General features: G+C 32.6%; 1 long non-coding RNA gene across 3 annotated transcripts; it reads left to right on the top strand.

Annotated features, from left to right (window-relative positions):
* The first annotated feature begins 3,553 nt into the window (after positions 1 to 3,553).
* LOC126727670 (uncharacterized) lies at positions 3,554 to 5,452 on the top strand. Of its 3 annotated transcripts, none has more exons than XR_007656375.1 (3): positions 3,554 to 4,737; positions 4,823 to 4,940; positions 5,083 to 5,452. It is a non-coding gene; the product is annotated as an uncharacterized LOC126727670 (long non-coding RNA). The 3 variants fall into 3 exon arrangements; XR_007656376.1 differs by having other exon boundaries at positions 3,567 to 3,650; XR_007656374.1 differs by having other exon boundaries at positions 3,554 to 4,940.
* The last annotated feature ends 3,589 nt before the right edge of the window (positions 5,453 to 9,041 follow it).

Genomic DNA, 9,041 nt, shown 5'->3' with positions numbered 1-9,041 from the left:
TTCCTTCCTCGCAGCATGGCAATAGAGCAAACAGTAAACACAATATATCTTTTTCGGCCAAAATGGCCCATTAGCATTAATTTTTGAAATATTTAGCAACAGAGCACTGTTTCGGAAATAATTAGGGAAATACCACTTTTTCTGGTACTCGAGCATGGTGAGCTCAAGTACCATCTTTTCATTGATCAAACATCTTCTAAAAAAAAACGCTGCTATAGGGCCCGAAAACGTCACTATAGGGCTTAAAAACGCCACTATAGGGCTTCTTGAACCTGTTATGGGCACTTATAAAAAACTTTTGCAGGAAAATGCCGCTATAGGGCCCAAAAACGTCACTATAGGGCTTAAAAACGCCACTATAGGGCCCCTTGAACCTGTTATGGGGACTTATAAAAAAATTTTGCAGGAAAACGCCGCTATAGGGCCCCTTAACCTGGTATGGGGGCTTAAAAACGCCGCTATAGGGCCCGAAAACGTCACTATAGGGCTTAAAAACGCCACTATAGGGCTCCTTGAATATGGGGCGACGGTGGATTAAAAAAACATGGTACTCGAGCTCACCAAGCTCGAGTACCAGAAAAAGTGGTATTTTCCTAATTATTTCCGAAACAGTGGTCTGTTGCTAAATATTTCAAAAATTAATGCTAATGGGCCATTTTGGCCTATCTTTTTCTACACATTAAGCTTTTGTTTTGCAACCTACGGTTTGGCCCACTGGGCTGATTCTTGTATTGCGGAAGAGCCCATCAATCTCTTCTGTGTCTACAAATTTGTTGGGAGTTATTAAGGGAAATGGATTGGGCCCTTCTCTCTCTCTCTCTTCTTTTCTTTTTCCAAATAATATATATTTAATCAGGAAATAAATTCTTTTATTTATCCTTTAGCTATTCGAAGTTTGGAACCATAACAAACAGCAATAAGGGAATTTTAAGTCAATTAAAATGGTTGTTTTTAAAATAATATTTTTAATAAATATAAAGTTTCTTTTATTCTCAACAAATCTTCACATCAATGAGTTTTTGTTGTAAAATAAAAGAAATTGCAATACAAGAGGAATTACAAGACAACATAATATATGAAACTAGTTCTTCAAGAACACTATATCATCTGTAAGTTTTTATATGTGCATCTCATGTTTATAAAGACTATCTCTTATAGGCATGAAACCATAACAAGTAAAGCAATTTTAAAAATATCAGTCACTCATCGGATGATTTGATAAGTAATTAAAAACTCTAGGGGTGGAGAGGAAAATTTTACCTCCTAACTTTTGGAGGGAATTTCCTCCAACCCACTATGTGGCAATTAATAAAACAATGTAAATGGATTTCTACGTACATGACCTATTTAATAAGTCATATAACTTGTTTTAAATAATATGTATGGATGGTTTTATGAGTTGTCAAATAATGGGCGGAGGAGAAAGCAACTCCAATTAGAGAAAAAATTTTAGTAGACTTTTTAATATTTAAATATTATTTATTCATCTTTTTATATTTTTTGACTTTTTTTAAGATGTAAAATTGCTTATATAGTTTTTGTCTTTAAATCTTATTAATATCTCTTTTACTAGTTGTTAGGAAATTGATTATCAATGATTGTTTGGAATGTTTATGACGAACTCATAACTTTTTTTGTTTTTTGTTAAAGCAATTTAGGATTTCAATTGTGTTGAATTTCTATTGGCTAAATATTTCAGGGGCTTTTTGAGGATGAGGAAAGAATGCAAAATTCTTTTTTTTTTTCTTTAAAAAAAAAAAAAAAATCAATTACAAATTTGGGGTTTATTGTACAATTTTGACATTATATTTATTTAGTGGGAGTCTTAAAACCCTTTTAAAAAATTGGGACAAATAGGGGGTCTAAGGCCTAAGCTTAAGTGGCTTAGGCCTTGAGTCACCCCTGTCCACCTCAAGTATCTAGCCCTGAGCTTACATTTATTATTCATGATGAATGATGTTTGAGTTGATGCATTCTAATGTTATACACATCACATTCTTAAATTTTATAATTGCTAATGTTGTAGGGAATAAATCCACCAACTTTGTCATTGGACCCTATCCAGTTGACACCAATGTTACCATAATACCGTTCTTTTCATCTTTTGGAGTGTGTGAATTTCAGTGAAATGTGTTTGGCTGCTTCACATTTTTTTTTTAATGTATAATTTTGGCTCTGTCACCTTTGATATAATCTCCTATGACCTGTGTAATACGAGCAACATTATCTTCTTATAATATTGTTCAGCTATCTTTGTTTTTTTTTTTTTTTTAGTAAATTGTTTAGTTATCTTTGATTTAGGATAAATCATACTTTTCTTGAATATATGGAAATACTGACCCTAGCCAAATGCATTCCAAAGTCCCAACTTATTTCATTAATTGAAAAAATATTGACGCGATGATGTCACGGAAGATTAAAGAAAGCACACATGATACTCTCTTGATGAGACAGAAACTAAACTGTTAGTTCCTAATAGTAAACCACCAGAGAAATAATTTGACAAAAGTCTGTACTTATTGATAATGGTCTGATTTGCCCCTAACGGCTACAAAACATATAAATATTGAGAAAAACATCTAAAACCCTAATTCACACTAATTACGCGGTTAGGTGACAAAACACCGAAATTTACTAAAATGGCAAAATTGAGTTAAATGCATAATCATAAATTACTGACCTTAAGGTCGTCCTAAAACAGACGGGACCTTATTCTGGCTTTTAAATTAAAAGTTATTAAGGAAAAATAAATATTACTATAAATAGCAAAAACACTGTTTTCGGGGCCTTAATGAAGGAATTTGCCTAAATTTTGGCGACGATCATGACATCATGAATTTGGATTAGAAAGCCGTTTCCCTTCAATCTACCAATTTTCATGCAATTCCGACACTATCACCCTGATGGCCTCTACTGGCACTCTTCTTTGATCTTGCGTTGTGACTTCTTGTGCCCCTATTGCTTCAAGAAGGCATGTGTTGTTTGTTCTACATCAAGCAATTTGAAGAAGTAACAAATATTGTTATAATCGACTTATAATATGGATGAAAAGGATAATTTGTGACCCCATATCCAATAAATTGTTGATTCATCTACTTGTACAAACTAATCAAATATCAAAGTTTTTTTTTTTTTTTTTAACAAATTTGCCAAATAAATGGATGATAAAAGGGCTTATAGGTTTTTAAGCTTCCCAAAACGTGGAGGCCAGGCTTTTATTATTTTAAAACTTGGAACCTGTCTTTTGCAAAATTTATAGTTTGACATAAAGGAGTTCTCTTTAGGTAGTTGCGTGTCATTGTTTATATTAAAAGGTTTTTTAAATTTGGGTTAATTTATCGATTAAAATTGATATGCACACCTTTCACCTTTCTGATGACCAAATCCAAATTGACGTTTGACTAGTAATACAAAAAGAGAAAATAAATGAATAAAAAAAACTAATCAATTCAATAAAAAAAATCTGAGCAACAAAAAATAGGAGTCCATTTAAAATTGAGAAAATATAATTAAAAAAAAAAAAAAAAAAAACACAAGCCACACCAACACAACTCACGTCAGATAACCTGCGCTTCCACTCTTTGTCTCTTGCCTTCCGCTTTGCATACTCTCAGCTGAAAACTCAAAAGTTTTTTGCCTATTTCTCTCAGGTACATGTACATAGTTTTAATGTTCATTTTCAATTTGGTTTTTGCTTTCAATAATTCGCTTTCCCAGTTGTTTTATTCAACTTATGCCATTGAGTCATCATAATTCTATGAAAATCTAAGAACTTTCATCTCTTTTTTTTTCATTTGGGTGGTGTAAACTTTTCTTTTGTGGGTACTTAAGATTCATTTCCTGTATATAGTTTTTGAATATTTCCACTTTCCCATGTGATTACAATAGTTATCCCTCTGTTCTGTTTAATGGGTTTTTCTTTCTTACGTTTTTCTTGCGAACTATTTGGTGCTTTTTGTGGAAAAGTAGCAAAATTTGGATTGATTTGATCAAACAAAATATGGGTTCTTTGTAATTCAGTTTAAATGTCAGGAGGGTATGTGTCCAGCTTTCAGTTGATTTATTTTTCCATATTCTTATTTCTAGGAGCTAAATTTGAGATCTTTTATAGAAGTGAGTTCATGAGTCTTCATATGATATGTTAATCCCCTCTGCTTGAAATGAAAAGAAACCAATAAATTGACAATTGGAGATTAAATAAAAAGATTTTAATAGTGCAGTATTTGAAGCCAAACTCTATGCTAGCTATACCAATTAGTAAAATTTGTTATGGTTGTTCTAATGTGCGGAATGAATTGTGTTTTGGTTGTAAATAGGCAGGTAGTTAGGTGGTTAGTTGCTAAGGAGTAGTTAGAGTAACTAACTAACTGATTCTTGTACGTAGTTAGTGCTCGAGTTGTTTAGATAAAAGGAGGATTTGATTTGTAAAGGAATCGTAACAGAATTTTCTCTCTATCTTGGAGGCCTGGCTGCTAGCTCCCTTTAAGAAGCCATTTTCTTAATCACATAAGCAAAGATAAGAACAAGGTTCTTATCAGCGGTTTTAATTATGATATTTCATTACTAATCTGAAAGGTCAGTTTGTTGAGTAGAGTAGGTACAGCATTAATCAATCTCTATTCTAGCTTTACATGCTACTGCCCGTCTGCTACACATGATGTCAATTTATTCAATGCATACATCGATGCAGAGGGCACATTTAGGCCGGCCACAGAGACTTTTACAGATAGCAGAAAGGTGTCATACAGCTACCTTAAATTGAATATGCTTCTCTGCAGTGTGAGTTATTTATAGCCACAGCCAATGGTTTTGAATGCCGCAGGTTTGGACTGGATGGTCCTGATGTCTTGGATAATGTGGCTTATGCATGCTAGAGCTTATAACACTGATCATCAGTCAAGACTTCTGCTTGAAGCAGCTTCAATGATGGTGTAAACAAGGTGCAGTACTCATAATAATTGCTGCTTATTACATTATAATAATTGATGCTTTTTTTATTTATAAATGGTTACTGTGTAAAGTGACTGGTCTGGTATTCATAATAATTGATGCTTATTACATTATTGAAACGTTTTTGAACAGGCAAAGGGCTGTCTTCATCGGTGGGACTTTGAGACACAGGAGGAATGGGCAACTTACAATGAGCAGAAAGAAGCAATGCCAAAAGCTGCATTTCAGTTTGGTGTGAAGATGCAAGATGGTCGAAACACACAGAAACAAAACAGGGACCAGAAGCTCAATAATGAGCTGCACCAGATTAACAAGATACTTACCAGAAAGAGATGAATTTTGGTGAGGGTGCCAACCATTATCAACCTGGAAGGAAAGAAGCTTCGAATATGAAATTTGATAGTTGTTCTAGTGTTTAAGAGAAGTTTTCTTTTGTAATCTGAAATTGGTGATACTCTTAATTTAATTTAATTTTTTAATACAAATACAATGGGCTTTTATAGTTCTTTCTTGTAGAATTTTCATGTGTTTTGTTTTGTTTTGGTTCATAAGACAAAATACTGAAGTAATTGGAGTTTAGGAACGTCGGTGTAAAGATGAAAATTTGAATTGATTATTGTAATGGGAATTTAGGAAGGAGCCATCGAGGAATTGACTAAACATTTTCGCTACCTTAATCTTGATGGGGTCAGCCATTGAGAAGTGGGGGACATATTGCATATAATGTAATAAGAAAAGAATGCATTTTTTATGTTTTTGGTAGAAAAGGGGAGTTTGATGGTCCTTTTAAGAGTAATCTAAGGGCTTGATGATGCGAGGAGGTTTGAGTCTAGTTTTGCTGACTAGTTTGAACATGGTAAACTAAAACTGGAGTTGGAGAAAAGGTCATGGAGCAAGGAAAATATAACTCGGTTAATAACTGCTTTACTTGATCATTCAGATCTAACATGCAGTTTTTTTTGTTTTTTTTTGTGGTTTTACGTGTCCTCCCTGCATTGTCTTGTATGTTTCCAATCAGGGCTCATCTTGCAATTCATGCAAGAGATTTAATAGGGGCGATCCTTGTCTTGATGGTTCAATCTCATGAGCCATCATCCTGTGTCAAGAAACTTATATAATAAACATTGACTAGTCGTGTTGTGTTTGCAAATTATGTTAAAGGTTGTCAATCACCAATCATTCATGTACCATTATAAGCGTGCATAAATAAGACAAGATGCCATTGAGTTGCCTTTGGAGATCCCCTTATTTTTACATAATCCAAATATGTGAAAAATGAATAAAGAAACAGACAGCATAGGGACACAATAAAATCTAGTAACATTTTCACAACAATCTTGTTTTGAGTTGTAATGAGTTCTGATATAATCTTATTTTATTTCGACATATGTTGAGTTGATAACTCAAGTTTCTTGTAAAATTTTGATGTATCAATAGAAGTACTCACAAAGAAGGGAGACAAAGCATTAAAAAAAAAATTAAAATAAGAATGGCGACTGTTTGCGATGTGTTAGCATAAGACCCAAAATTTTCCTAACGAACCCCAAAAGACACCTACATCAGCTAATGTATCTAAAGGGCAAATCGAATTTTAACTACCGTGCTTGTGTAAATTTACAAGTTATTGTATTTATGCAAAAATAATTTTTTATTATTTCTATGCTTATCCTTAGAAAAAGAAAAAGAGTGAATGATGATTGTTGTGGGTGAAGAGAGAGAAATATTAAAAAAAATAAAGAAAATTAGTATTTTAATGAAATAAAGTATCCAAATAGATAATTTGATGTGAGTTTTTGACAAGTGGTCAGGTAAATTTTAAAAAAAAAAAACAGGATTTTTATACTAAGAGTCCATTTGGAAACAGCTTATTAGCTGAAACTAAAAACTTTTTTGCTGAAAGTATTATAAATAGAATTAAAAGGTAGCTGAAATGGTACATTGAGATCCATGAATAGTACAAAAAAGTACAATAAGATCTATGAATAGTAACAAAAAAAAAATTAAATAGTAGCAAAATAAGCTAAATAGTGAAAAAATCTAAATTTTTAAGCGAATACCAAACGCAACCTAAAATAGAGTAATAGTCTAATATACTGAGATGTGAATGCTCTAAAAAATGTAAAAGTAACATAACTGAGAAAGAGAAATGAACGACCCCTCCCTAGACTTATTTACCACATATGTACAAAAATATAAATATTTTAATCATCAACTAAGCCAGACTACCATTTAACACGTTAATTCCATCTAAAGAATTGTATGGCTATGATGAGGAATGTGGAATTGTGGATAGCAGCATATATGAGAGAATTAAGAGTTAAGGGTTTAAGTGCAACATCAAAGACTACCCCCTCACCATATTTCACGTTTAAATAGAGATAACAACCATGTCTAGATAATTGAAGGTACAATAATTGAATTAGCAGTCTCCCAAACGTGGAACGAAACTCTACACATTAGTAAAAACAAGGTGAACAAGTATATTTCATCCAAAATATTGCACCCTGCAAACATATTTAGTTTTACTAACCTCTAAATAAAAATAGCTTTCTACTTGTAACCTTACATCACTTGATAATTTACAAAGCTTTTAAATATAGGCAAAATACAATAGAAAAGTCAAAATAAACCCAAAAGCTCAGATAATGATGATCCATACAACCTCTAAAGAAACAACTCTCCTCATCCCTATTGTCGATAAAAAAAAACAATATTAGAGAAACAAAAAAAATTGAGCTTTCTGTTTTGCCATTTAATTTCTTTAATCTTACAACATAATGAACAAATATTTGTTTCAAATTCATCAAAACAAAAGATAAATCAACCCAAGGAACCCACTCACAATAATGAAGATAAATAATATGTCACAAATTGTTACAGTATAAAAGCTCAAAATCAAGACCTACTTTCAATTAAAAATGAAATAATCCCAATTACAGGAAACAAATCTATGTGTGTCTCAACTTTTTGCAAGCAACAAATCCCAACAAAGAAAAACCCATTAAAATCAATATAACTCACTTTTAATTTATTATTTCTTTAGCTTTTCATTTAAAAATTATTTCTTTATTAATTTTTTATTATTTCTTACACAACTCACTTTATTTGTCTCTCCCTCTCTCATATGAAGATTTTGAAGAACAACTAGCAAACCCACAACCCACAACCACCTCTACTGCCCACCAGCCCTCATTACCACAACCCAAATCCACCAAATTTGCAACAAAAGAATCTCAAGAACCAACCAAAATCACACATAAAACAACCAAAACTTAACAAACCCACAAATGGATTTGGGAAAGAAAGATTGGTTACTTCGAGGGTAACCACCTCCTTAGCAAAGGAAAGACTTAAAGAAAGGAAAAGAGAGACTTAGAGAGAAATAGGAAGAGCAAGTGGTTAATTTTCTGGATAATCCCCATTCAACATCTGAAATCTCCTCTTATACAATTCAATCCCATTTTCTCGCCTAAACTAACCGACCAATGCAACTAACTAACTGAGCACAGCAACTACTAACTAACTAACAGAATTCAACTAACTAACTGAATACAACTTAGCACAGCCACTACTCAATTAACAATGCTAATCATACAATGCTTATCAAATGGCTATTAGTAATGCTTATCAAATGGATAGCTCCCTAACACCTCATGAGGCATGGTTTTTGGTGTTTGATGTGCCAATGCCAAATATTTTGGCACACATGATGCCAATGCTCTAATGGCATCTAAATAACATTCTAATTAATCTAATGTGTCAATGGTAATAATTAGTTTGTAATTACAGTATGAACAGAACTATTAGAAGTTTCAATCTAGGTGAATAATATGGATAATGTTGTTATATTTTAAACAATAAAAGGTCTATTTCACTTTGTTGTGGATTAATTGTCAAAATGCCCAAGAGCATGTGCTCTATAAGTTGTATAAGAATATGTTATGGAAGTATGCCTTAATATGAGCCAAACCGAGAGCAACTTTAGCCTTCACCTCTACAATTGAACTCTGCATGGCAATTGGATCAAAGTGATAACTATAAACTTTGTACGTGACTTCTAGGATATGGTTTCCAATAGACAGGTTTGGACC

The sequence above is a fragment of the Quercus robur genome, chromosome 5, assembly GCF_932294415.1.
Source record: "Quercus robur chromosome 5, dhQueRobu3.1, whole genome shotgun sequence".
NCBI classification, from domain to species: domain Eukaryota; kingdom Viridiplantae; phylum Streptophyta; class Magnoliopsida; order Fagales; family Fagaceae; genus Quercus; species Quercus robur.
The sequence above is the reverse complement of the archived record's forward strand: the minus strand, read 5'-3'. Positions and strand labels throughout refer to the sequence as shown.